The 12,992-nt window shown below is 38.2% G+C and overlaps 2 pseudogenes; both read right to left on the bottom strand.

Annotated features, from left to right (window-relative positions):
• Positions 1-7,934: 7,934 nt before the first annotated feature.
• Positions 7,935-8,706, bottom strand: LOC139181503 (poly(A) polymerase type 3-like; annotated as a pseudogene).
• Positions 8,707-11,664: 2,958 nt separating this feature from the next.
• LOC139181051 (developmental pluripotency-associated protein 4 pseudogene) lies at positions 11,665-12,615 on the bottom strand (annotated as a pseudogene).
• Positions 12,616-12,992: the final 377 nt, after the last annotated feature.

Raw genomic sequence — 12,992 nt, 5'->3', positions numbered from 1 at the left:
CCTGTTCCATCACTTTATGGCAAATAGATGGAGAAACAGTGGAAACAGTGACAGACTTTACTTTTGGGGGCTCCAATATTACTGCAGATGGTAACTGCTACCATGAAATTAATAAAACACTTGCTCCTTGGAAGAAAAACTATGACCAACCTAGACAGCATATTAAACAGCAGAGGCATTATTTTACCAACAAAAGCCCATCTATTCAAAGCTATGGCTTTTCCAGTAGTCATGTGTGGATGTAAAGAAAGCTGAGTGCTGAAGAATTGATGCTTTTGAACTGTGGTGTTGGAGAAGACTCTTGAGAGTCCCTTGGACTGCAAGGAGATCCAACCAGTCCATCCTAAAGGAAATCAGTCCTGAATATTCATTGAAAGGACTGATGCTGAAGCTTAAGTTCCAATACTCTGGCCACCTCATGCAAAGAATTAACTCATTTGAAAAGACCCTGATGCTGGGAAAGATTGAAGGCAGGAGGAAAAGGCGATGACAGAGGATAAGATGGTTGGTTTGCATCACTGATGCAATGGACATGTGTTTGAGTAGACTCTGGGTGTTAGTGATGGACAGGGAGGCCTGGCGTGTTTCAGTCAATGGAGTCACAAGGAGTCTGCCACAACTGACTGACTGAACGGCTGACTTACTGACTGATTATATATATATATATATATATATATATATATATATATATATATATTTGTATTTTATATATAAACATATTTTAATATCATATATATTTTAGTATATATATTAGTATTTATATATTTTTTAGTTGATATATATATTTGTTTTATATGTGTGTGTGTATATATATATATATATATATCCATGGTGGTTAAGATAGTAAAGAATATGACTACAGTGTGGGAGACCTAGGTTTGATCCCTGGGTTGGTAAGATCCCCTGAAGAAGGAAATGGCTACCCACTCCAGTATTCTTGCCTGGGGAATCCCATCAACAGAGGCAGACTACAGTCCATGGGGTCACAAAGAGTCTGACACGACTGAGCCGCTAAGAATAGCACACAGCATATATATATATATATATATATATATATATATATATATATGGCATATCAATGCCTCTATCTATATGAATATATATATATATATATATATATATTGGTTCAGTTAAGGTCACACACACAATTAACCATCACAGGTGTATGTGGACCATTGAAAATTTCGTATGGACTTTGGTGGGAATGTAAAATATTCAGTCATTTGGAGAAAGACTGTGGTAATTTCTTTAAAGCTACACATGTACCTAGGCAACTCACTCCAGTAATCTTGCCTGGAAAATCCCATGCATGGAGGAGCCTGGTAGGCTGCAGTCCATGGGGTCATGAAGAGTCAGACACTTACTGAGTGACTTAACTTTCACTTTTCACTTTTATGCATTGGAGAAGGAAATGGCAACCCACTCCAGTGTTCTTGACTGGAGAATCCCAGGGATGGTGGAGCCTGGTGGGCTGCCGTCTGTGGGGTCGCACAGAGTCAGACACGACTGAAGCGACTTAGCAGCAGCAGCAGCAGCAGGCATTTAAGTAAAAGAAAAAGAGACACATTTACACAATGGCCTGCACATGAATGTTTATAGTAGTTTTATTCACTGTAGTGAAAAACAAAAGGAAATAATTTTGATATGTTCTGCTATGATCTATATGTGACCTCTATTCTCAAATTCATATATTGAAATCCTAGTGCTGAAAATGATTAAATTAGGACATGAGACACTTTGAAAGTGCACAGGTCAGGAATATAGAGCCCTTTGAATGGGATTAATTCTCATATAAGTGATCCTATGGGCTTTACCACTAGCACATGTGGTGCTATCAGTAAAGAACTCATCTGCTAATTCAGGAGACATAAGAGACATGGGTTTGATCCCTGGGTCTGGAAGATTCCCTGGAGGAGGGCATGGCAATCCACACCCATATTCTTGCCTGGAGAATCCCATGGACAGAGGAGCCTGGCGGGCTACAGTCCATGAGGTCACAAAGAGTCAGACACAACTGAAGCAAATTAGCATGCACACACACAAGAGATCCCACACAACTCTCTAGCTGCTTCCACTATATGAGATCACACTAATAATATGGCAGTCTGCAAACTGAAAGAGGAGCTTCACCAGAACTTGACCATGCTATCACCATAATATTAGATCTCCAGCCTCCAGAATAGTGAAAAATAAATATCTAAACACCTAGCCTGTGTTATTTGGTTATAGCAGCCTGAACAGATTAATATATGTGGTTAAGAGTGAAACAAAGTATGATATATCTACAAATAGAAAAAAAAAAACTCAGTAATAAAATAAATGACCAATTGTTAAGCAAAATAACATGAATTAATGTCAAAAGTACTTTGCCAACAAAGGTCCATCTAGTCAAGGCTATGGTTTTTCCAGTGGTCATGTATGGATGTGAGAGTTGGACTGTGAAGAAAGCTAAGCACTGAAGAATTGATGCTTTTGAACTATGGTGTTGGAGAAGACTCTTGAGAGTCCCTTGGACTGCAAGGAGATCCAACCAGTCCATTCTAAAGGAGATCAGTCCTGGGTGTTCATTGGAAGCACTGATGCTAAAGCTGAAACTCCAAAACTTTGGCCACCTCATGTGAAGAGTTAACTCACTGGAAAAGACCCTCATGCTGGGAGGGATTGGGGGCAGGCGGAGAAAGGCATGACAGAGGATGAGATGGTTGGATGGCATCACCGACTCGATGGACATGAGTTTGAGTAAACTCCGGGAGTTGGTGATGGACAGGGAGGCCTTGTGTGCTGCAATTCATGGGGTCACAAAGAGTTGGACATGACTGAGCGACTGAACTGAACTGAACTGAACTGAATGTCAAAAGTGTTATGCAAAGTGAAAGAAGCCACACAAAAATAACTACATAACATATAGCTTCACTCATTGGTCATTCTGGAAAAGGTCACACTGAAATAGAGCAGGATCCTATGGTCCTTGCCTCTCATGTCCTTCACTTGCCTTTTGTCTGTGGAAAAGCTTTAGCCAAAGAATGAGTTTAATCAGAGAACTGAGAAAAATATACAAACAAAGGAAAACAATCAAAGATGACCAAATAATAATAATGTAGTCACTTATAGTCAAGAACATTTAGTTCTTGTCAAGAACTATAGATAATATTGTAAGCCATATCTTGGGATCTGTCCTTTAGATATTGAAACCCCCCTCTAGGTGGAAGAAGTTAACTACATGATGACCAGACTGTAGCCATGACATAAGCTGGCCACAATTCTGAGAACTGGCCTCAATAAAATGGGAATAAAACAACTATGGAACTGAAGATTAATTGTACTTAAAGCAGTTAACATGAGGCTGGTCAGATTGCCAATGATCAATTTCAAGATTATTGTCAGAGCTGACTATACTCTTTCTACATATAGCCCCCTCCCTCAGGCTATAAAAGCTCTTGTCCACTGATAGTCAATGGGAAGAGCCAACTTCTGAATGAGTCCCTCCCACCTATAGTGGCTGGCATTCAAAATAAAGCAAGTTTCCTTTCCAACAACCTGGCCTCTTTATTGTTTTTTGTGTGGTGAGCAGTTGGACCCCACTTTCTGTTACACTATTATACATTAGTCTGTCTTAGTTAAGTGAAAAAAGAGACTCCCTGGCTTTGAAGTAGAGGAGTAGTTTGGTCCATAGCAATATAGGACTGATATTCAGATAAACATAGACTTAGTTCAGTTTTTTTTTTTTTTTTTTTAAGTTTTCTGCATTTATCCAGCTATTTAATCTTTCTCTTCTTTTTCTTTCCTTCATGCCCATCTGGAATTCCATCTGTTTCCATCTGGTGTCTTCAGCTTGAAAAACTTCTTTTAGCATTTCTTATAGGGTATGAAGATCTCCTGGAGAAGGAAATGGCAACCCACTCCAGTATCCTTGCCTGGAAAATCTCAGGAGCCTGGTGAGCTGCAGTCCATGGGGTCGCAAAGAGTCGAGCACGACTGAGGGACTCTTACTTACTTACTATAGGGTATGTAGCTCAGTTGGTAAAGAATCTGCCTGCGGTGCAGGAGACCCGGGTTCGATTCCTGGGTTGGGAAGATCTCCTGGAGAAGGAAATGGCAACCCACTCCATTATCCTTGCCTGGAAAATCTCATGGACAGAGGAGTCTGGTGGGCTGTAGTCCATGGGGTCACAAAGAGTCGGGCACGACTGAGCGACTAACACTTATTTACTTACTTATATCTACTGGAGACAAATTGTTTTATATTTCATCTGTCTCAAAATGTCTTTATCTTCTTTCATTAAAAAATAACTACTGAATTATAATTTTATACAATAAAATGGATCTATTTAATTTTATAGTGTAATTATTTTAACATATGTATACAGCCATGCATATAACGCCTTAAGCAAGGTATAATACTTTTTCATCATGCCAAAATTTTCCACATACCCCTTTCCATTAAATCTCTGCTTCACATCCCAGGAAGCAGGCAACACTAATTTACTTTCTATGAATAGATTACAATCATCTTTCCTAGAGTTTTATATAAGTGATATCTTAGAGCATATTCTCTTTTGTGCTTGGTAAATAGTGATTCTAAAGGTCATACATTTTATTGTGTATGTCAGAAGTCTGTTAATTTGTATTATTGAGTAGTGTTCCTTTGTGTGGATATACCACAATTTATCTACTCTCTTGTTGATGGATATTTGGGTAGTTTTCTGTTTTTCCCTATTAGGATTAAAACTACTATTAACAGTCATGAGCAAGTTTACTGTGGATTTATGTTTCATACATCTTGGATAAGTACCTAAGAATTGAATTGCTAAGTCATAGGTAAATGTATGTTTAGACTAAGAGATGAATGGATGAATTTCCAAAATAGTTGCACTATATTTTATTATCATAAACATTATCATGAGAGACTCAGTTGCTCCATATACTTGTTATCAGATGGTTTTTTCTAGTATTTTTTATTTCAACTTTTCTAGTGTGTACTAGGGTCATGTCATTTTAGTTTTATGTTTCCCTGATGACTAATAATGCTAACCACTGTGGAAGGCAGAATAATGATATCCCAAAAATATCCACATCCTAATCCCTGGAATTTATGCTACCTTACATGGCAAAGGGGATGGAACAGGTGTGATTATCGATTAAGGACCTTGATATGAGATTATTTTGGATTAGTTAGGTGAGTCCAATTTAATTGCTGAGTCCTTAAAATTGTAGAATCTTTCCCAGCTGAGGTCAGGGTTAGAGGGAGATATGAAGGCTGTTGACTTTGAAGATGTAGAAGTGGGCTATGCATCAATTAATGTGGGAGTCTTTAAATGCTGAAAAAATGGGTGGGGGAGTCTTTCCTAGAGTCTCTAGAAAGGAGTGCAGCCCTGTGTATACATATTAATTTCAGCCCAAGGAGACCCATGTCAGTTTCTAAACCTACAAATTTGTAAGATAATAAATATGTTGCTTTAAACCACTAAATTTCTGGTCATTTCATATAGCAGTAATAGAAAACTAATGCAAACATGTTTTACTGTGCTTATTTGCTATCCATAGATCTTTGATTAGGTGTCTATTCAAATATTTTATTCAAATACTAGATTGTTTGAATTTTTATAATTGAATTGTATAATTACTAGACACAAGTTATTTGTCAAACATATGGCATTTGTTTCCTGTTGGTGAATAAGTTATCACACACTTAAATTTATAAAAATTTATTACCTCACAATGTTCACAGGACAGGAGTCTGTGGATGGTTTAACTGGGTCTTCTTTCAGGCTATAATTAAGGTGCTGAATGGAACTGTGATTTCCATCAGAGTGTTGGTTGTTGGAAGAATTTATTTCCTGACTGAGGTTCCTATTTCCTTGCTAGCTATCTTCCAGGGACCACTTTCTGTGCTTATAAAATATTCATTGTTCTTTGTCATGTAGCTTCCCTATTAGGCAGTTTAAAACATATACATTTTATTTCTTTCAGGTAAGTAAGAGCAGGTCTACTGTTGCTTTTTGTTTCTTTTAAAGATTTAACCAACTTATTATATCTGACCAACCCAGGATAGCCTTCCTTTGGTTTAACTCAGAATGAATTAATCAGTAACTTACCTATGGAAATGATACCCACTGATATATATTTGTTTATCCTACACATAAAGGAAGTTGATTATACAAGGGAGTACAGCAGGGGATGAGAATGAAAGGGGCAGCATTTCAGAACGTTGCCAATCACAAGGATGTATTGCAAAGACTTCCTCTCAATCGATGATTTCTTTTTCCATTTTAAAATGCCGTCATTCAAGGAGTAGACTTTTTAAAACATTATTGAGGTATAATTGACATATTATATTAATTTAAAATATAAAATGTGACTCAATATTTGTATATTTTGTTAAATGACTATCACAATCAGTTCAGTTCAGTCAGTCAGTTGTGCCCTGCTCTTTGCAATCCCATGAACTTCAGCACACCAGGCTTTCCTGTCCATCACCAACTCCTGGAGCTTGCTCAAACTCATGTCCATCGAGACAGTGATGCTATCCAACCATCTCATCTTCTGTCATCCCCTTCTCCTCCTACCTTCAATCTTTCCTAACATCAGGGTCTTTTCCAATGAGTCGGTTCTTTGCAGCAGGTGGCCAACATATTGGAGTTCAGCATCAGTACTTCTTATGAATATTTAGGACTAATTTCCTTTAGGATGGATTGGTTTGATCTCCTTGCAGTCCAACTCTCAAGAGTCTTCTCCAACACCACAGTTCAAAAGCGTCAACCCTTCGGTGCTCAGCTTTCTTTATAGTTCAACCCTCACATCCATACTTGACTACTGGAAAAACCGTAGCTTTGACTAGATGGACATTTGTCAGCAAAGTAATGTCTCTGCTTTTTAATATGCTATCTAGGTTGGTCATAACTCTTCTTCCAAGGAGCAAACATCTTTTAATTTCATGGCTGCAGTCACCATCTGCAGTGACCATCTGCAGTGATTTTAGAATCAAAGAAAATAAAGTCTGTCACCATTTCCATCCTTGCACTATTTGCCATAAAGTGATGGGACCGGATGCCATGATCTTAGTTTTTGATTGTTGAGTTTTAAGCCAGCATTTTCACTCTCCTCTTTCATGGTTCAACTTGTAAAGAATCCACCTGCGATGAGGGAGACCTGGGTTCGATCCCTGGGTTGGGAATATTCCCTGGAGAAGGGAAAGGCTAACCATGCCAATATTCTAGCCTAGAAAATTCCATGTACTGTATAGTTCATGGGGTCATAAAGAGTCAGACACGACTGAGCAACTTTCACTATTAACTTTAGTCACCATGATGTACATTGCATTTCTATGATTTCTTTATTTTATAACTGAAAGTTTAAAACATTTGACTCCATTCACACAATTCTCCCAGCCCTCAGCCCTGCTGCCACACAATCTATTCTCTGTATATAAGAACATTTTTAAAGAAATTATCAGAGTTTACATGCAACTGAGGACGTGATGTATGCCTTTATCAGCCTAACATTTAACTTAACATAATGCCCTCAAAGTCCATTTACATTGTTGTGATGTCCTTCTTTCAATGGCTAAATAATATTCCATTGTCTGTGTGTGTGTGTGTACACCATATTTTTATATTCATTCATCTTTAATTGATATAAATTTTTCCATACCCTGGCTATTAGAAATAATGTAGCAATAAACATGGGGGTATTATAACTTTTTGATAGTGTTTATTTTTTTTTAATACCGAGAAATAAAATTGCTGGATCACATGGAAGCTACATTTTTAATTTTTGAGGAACTTCTATACTGGTTTCCCATAACTGCTCTGTTTTATTCCTACCCACAGTGCACAAGTTTTCCCTTTTCTCCACACCTTTGCCAATACTTATTGTCACTTATGTTTTTTTCAGTGTCTATAGTTAATTTTATTTTAATATAATTTAAGCACATATCATTTAGAAAATAACAAGAAAAATTTATGTACTAGAGTTGATGCCATTACATTTGGACAAAGCTGGCAAGTTCCTGCTACTAGCATAGCTCAGGAGGCAACACCAAGGTGACCTAATATATTGGAATAAATGTTGTGGCTTTTGGCCCACAGTTTGATAGCTCTCAGGGTTAACCTGAAGTTGTCAGTGTTTGGCACTAGATGTAAAATTTCATTGGTTACTGTGCAATCGTTAAGACTTCTTATACATATCTAAATTTTTAAGCAGACTGTCATATTTTAAGTCCAAGTCTTCTGGAATAGTCTGAAGTGCTAATCTTGCAAACAAAATATCAGTCTCTATCCCATCGAACAGTTTGATAACTGGTACAAATGCCTCTTCAACAGCTCTTAAATCTTTTATTTCTCCCTGTAATTTCAACTTAACATAGAATGAGGAGAAAAAGTCACTTTGATCAACATGTGTTGGTGTAACACACAATGCATCAATATTGGTGTCTTTTCTATGTACTCCTGTTCTATAAGATCCAGATATAAACATTTTCCCACCAACATGTTCAATTACAGATTGTGGAAGATTCTTGCTTTTACTGATTTCTCTTATCCACTCTTACCAGGTTAACTTTCCCAAAATTAAAATCCTGCACTGAAGTTCCTCTTATTCTTCAAAAATCTGAAAAGTCTTCAGAATCTCTACTAGTTTCTGTGTAAGTAGGCAGTCAGTCTCCTTGGGGGCTGCTAATCTGAAGGGATTAGAAACTGGGAAGGCCATTGACTCCTGCACTGGCACCCAGTCATACCCTGTCCCCCTAGTCTGCTACTGCAGCCATACTCTGGGCATGACCCACTGAGGCGGGAAGGAAGGGTGTGGGCTGAGTCAGCCCCGTGCCCAACCTCACTCTAACTTAGGACTAAAGTATTTTATTTTAAAATAAAAGTGTTGATTTCAAAATTTGCTAATTGCCTTTTTACTAGAGGCACTATAATGTATCATTCAATCCAGAACACTTAAAAATTATATATAACTCAAACAAACACACACACATATTTAATATAGCATCTTAAGTGCATAGGTTGTGAATATTTACATATATCTGGGTGCATCTAAGTAACTGACACACAAAAGAAGGTTCAGTTCAGTTCACTTCAGTTGCTCAGTTGTGTCCGATTCTTTGTGACCCCATGAACCGCAGCACACCAGGCCTCCCTGTCCATCACCAACTCCCGGAGTTTACACAAACTCGTGTCCATTGAGTCGGTAATGCCATCCAACCATCTCATCCTCTGTCATCCCCTTTTCCTCCCTCCATCAATCGTTCCCAGCATCGGGGTCTTTTCAAAGAGGCAGCTCTTCGCGTCAAGTGGCCAAAGTATTGGAGTTTCAGCTTCAACATCAATCCTTCCAATGAACACCCAGGACTGATCTCCTTTAGGATGGACTGGTTGGATCTCCTTGAAGTCCAAGGGAATCTCAAGAGTCTTCTCCAGCACCACAGTTCAAAAGCATCAAAGCTCACCTAATTGTGCTGAGACAGAAGGCATAATCAGGACTGACTGTTTCCCTGTAAATTATTAGTGCTAGATTGTATCACATCAGGAAACACATTTCTTCTTGTACCATGCCTGGTGATGTTAAGATTGAATACCTGATGTTCATGGATTGGAAGAATCAATATAGTGAAAATGAGTATACTACCCAAAGCAATCTATAGATTCAATGCAATCCCTATCAAGCTATCAACGGTATTTTTCAGAAAATTAGAACAAATAATTTCACAATTTGTATGGAAATACAAAAAACCTTGAATAGCCAAAGCAATTTTGAGAAAGAAGAATGGAACTGGAGGAATTAACCTGCCTGACTTCAGGCTATACTACAAAGCAACTGTAATCAAGCCAGTATAGTACTGGCACGAAGAGAAACATAGATCAATGAAACAAAATAGAAAGCCCAGAGATAAATCCACGCACCTATGGACACCTTATCTTTGACAAAGGAGTCAAGAATATATAATGGAAAAAAGACAATCTCTTTAACAAGTAGTGCTGGGAAAACTGGTTAACCACTTGTAAAAGAATTAAACTAGAACACTTTCTAACACCATACACAAAAATAAACTCAAAATGGATTAAAGACCTACATGTAAGACCAGAAACTATAAAACTCCTAGAGGAAAACATAAGCAAAACACTCTCTGACATAAACCACAGCAGGATCCTCTATGAGCCACCTCCTAGAGTAATGGCAATAAAAGCAATAAACAAATGGGACCTAATTAAACTTAAAAGCTTTTGCACAACAAAGGAAACTATAAGCAAGGTGAAAATACAGCCTTCAGAATGGAAGAAAATAATATCAAACAAAGCAACTGACAAAGAATTAATCTCAAAAATATACAAGCAACTCCTGCAGCTCAATTCCAGAAAAATAAACCACCCAATCAAAAAATAGCCCAAAGAACTAAACAGACATTTCTCCAAAGAAGACATACAAATGGCTCACAAACACACGAAAAGATGCTCAACATCACTCATTATCAGAGAAATGAAAATCAAAACCACAATGAGGTACCATTTCACGCCAGTCAGAATGGCTGCTATCAAAAAGTCTACAAATGATAAATGCTGGAGAGGGTGTGGAGAAAAAGAAACCCTCTTACACTGTTGGTGGGAATGCAAATTAGTACAGCCACTATGGAGAACAGTGTGGAGATTCCTTAAAAAACTGGAAATAGAACTGCCATACGACCCAGCAATCCCACTGCTGGGCATACACACTGAGGAAACCAGAATTGAAAGAGACACATGTACTCCAATGTTCATAGGAGCACTGTTTCCAATAGTCAGGACATGGAAGCAACTTAGATGTTCATCAGCAGACAAATGGATCAGAAATCTGTGGTACATATACACAATGGAATATTACTCAGCTATTAAAAATAGTGCATTTGAATCAGTTCTAATGAGGTGGATGAAACTTGAGCCTATTATACAGAGTGAAGTACTTTGGAAAGAAAAACACCAATACAGTATATTAACACATATATATGGAATTTAGAAAGATGGTAATGATGACCCTATATGCAAGACAACAAAAGAGACACATATGTAAAGAACAGACTGTTGGACTCTGTGGGAGTAGGCGAGGGTGGGATGATTTGAGAAAATAGCATTGAAACATGTATATTATCATATGTGAAACAGATCACCAGTCCAGGTTTTATGCATGAGGCAAGGTGCTCAGGGCTGGTGCACTGGGATGACCCTTATGGATGGGATGGGGAGGGAGGTGGGAGGGAGGGTCAGGATGGGAAACACATGTACACCCATGGCTGATTCATGTGAATGTATGGAAAAACCACCACAATACTACAAAGTAATTAGCCTCCAATTAAAATAAAAAATAAAAAAAATTGAATTCCTGGTTAAGGTGTACATGACCAAATTTCAATTTTTGTCTATAAATGCCTTCTTGTCCAATGTATCAATTTACTTGAGGCACTTTCAAGCAAATTAATTCCATTCAACGAATTAGTATTTTCAAAATGTCCCCATTTCCTTTCTCCTCTGCTCCTTTAGAGCTGGGCATCTTTGGAGAGACAGTCACTTCTGCTTCTGTTTTCTCTCAGTTCACAGGCTTTCTTTTTTCATGTAGTCTTGTAAGTAGGCTGTGCATCCTGGAAGCAGGAAGCAGGAAGAGAGTGGAGTGGCCCAGAGTTCTGCTGTCTAAAGTCACCATGGAGTTTATTATAGTCACTTCTCTATCATTAATTATAAACATAGCTGTACTCTTTTACAGGTATTATGATTTCACTGCAGTTTTTTTTTTTTTTTTTGTTAATACTGTTTTTCTGTGTACACACTCAGTGCAGAGCATATTGTCCTCCAGATATGGGAGTTGAAAATCACCAGCCAGTATTAGGAAAAGTGCCCTCCATTTTCCAGGCACCCAGGCCTGCCCAGTGTGAAACTGTAAACGAACTCAGCCTTCTGTGTTAGCAGGGAGACTTTCCCCATGGACCACATACCACCAGACCTCACAAGTCTCTTGTGATTGTACTGACTACATCTTCAGGGCCCTGGCTGTCATTCTGCTCTAGGCAGCAAACACAGCCTCTGGGTCAGGGGCAGAAGTTGACACAACTCCCTCAAGAGGCCGAGGAGCTCCCTCAAGGGCAGGTGGCCCCTCTGCAGGAAGAGCAGCCCCTTCAGAAGACATCATTTTCTCAACAGAGCATTCCAGTGGTATTTCCCCCTTTTCTATCTTTATTCTTTTCGATAGGAACAGGATCCTGGCCTCCTGAGCTCTGGCAGGAATATTTTTTGATGAGGATAGGCTTATTCACAGGGTCGTTTATATCCATCTAGTTTCCAGCCTTTGATGCTCAGTTTTAACTGCTGGCACCAAGCACAATTGACATCCCTATAGACCAGGTTGACAGGCTGCAGGACAGAAGGTAGAGGGGAGATGGGGATCGGAGTTGGTGTCTTTGGAAATTGTGATGTATCCCTGGATTTAAAGCTGTGCTATTTTTTATCTCTTTTTCTTTTGGTCCCCTGTGCAGAATTTTTTGCTATCTCTGCTTCACCAGAAGTTCCCTCTCCCTCTTCAGCTTCTACTTCTACTCCTATATTCTCCAGACTTCTCTGTGGTGCTGTCCTCCTTGTTTGTGCTCTCCATGCTCAGAAAAGTCAAGGCTGATAAAATGAAGACTCTCCTTACTTTGAAATCTCTGTTATCTTTTTGATAATACCCATTCTAACATGTGTGAGGAAGTATCTCGCTGTGGTTTTTTTTTTTATTATTCCAGTTTTACTGAAATATAATTGACATACAGCACTGTATAAGTTTAAGGTGCATGGCATAATGATTTGATATATATATATCATGGAATGATCACAACAATAAGTTTAATGAATATCCATCATCTTATATAGATACAAAATTAAAGAAATAGAAAAAAACATTTCCTTGTGATGAGTATTCTTAGGATTTACAGGCATAACAACTTTCATATAAAATACACAGCAGTGTTAATTATATTTATCATGTTGCAC

Source organism: Bos indicus, chromosome X (genome assembly GCF_029378745.1).
Source record: "Bos indicus isolate NIAB-ARS_2022 breed Sahiwal x Tharparkar chromosome X, NIAB-ARS_B.indTharparkar_mat_pri_1.0, whole genome shotgun sequence".
Classification (NCBI taxonomy): Eukaryota; Metazoa; Chordata; class Mammalia; order Artiodactyla; family Bovidae; genus Bos; species Bos indicus.
Note: the sequence above shows the minus strand (reverse complement) of the source record. Positions and strands in the feature narration are given on the sequence as shown.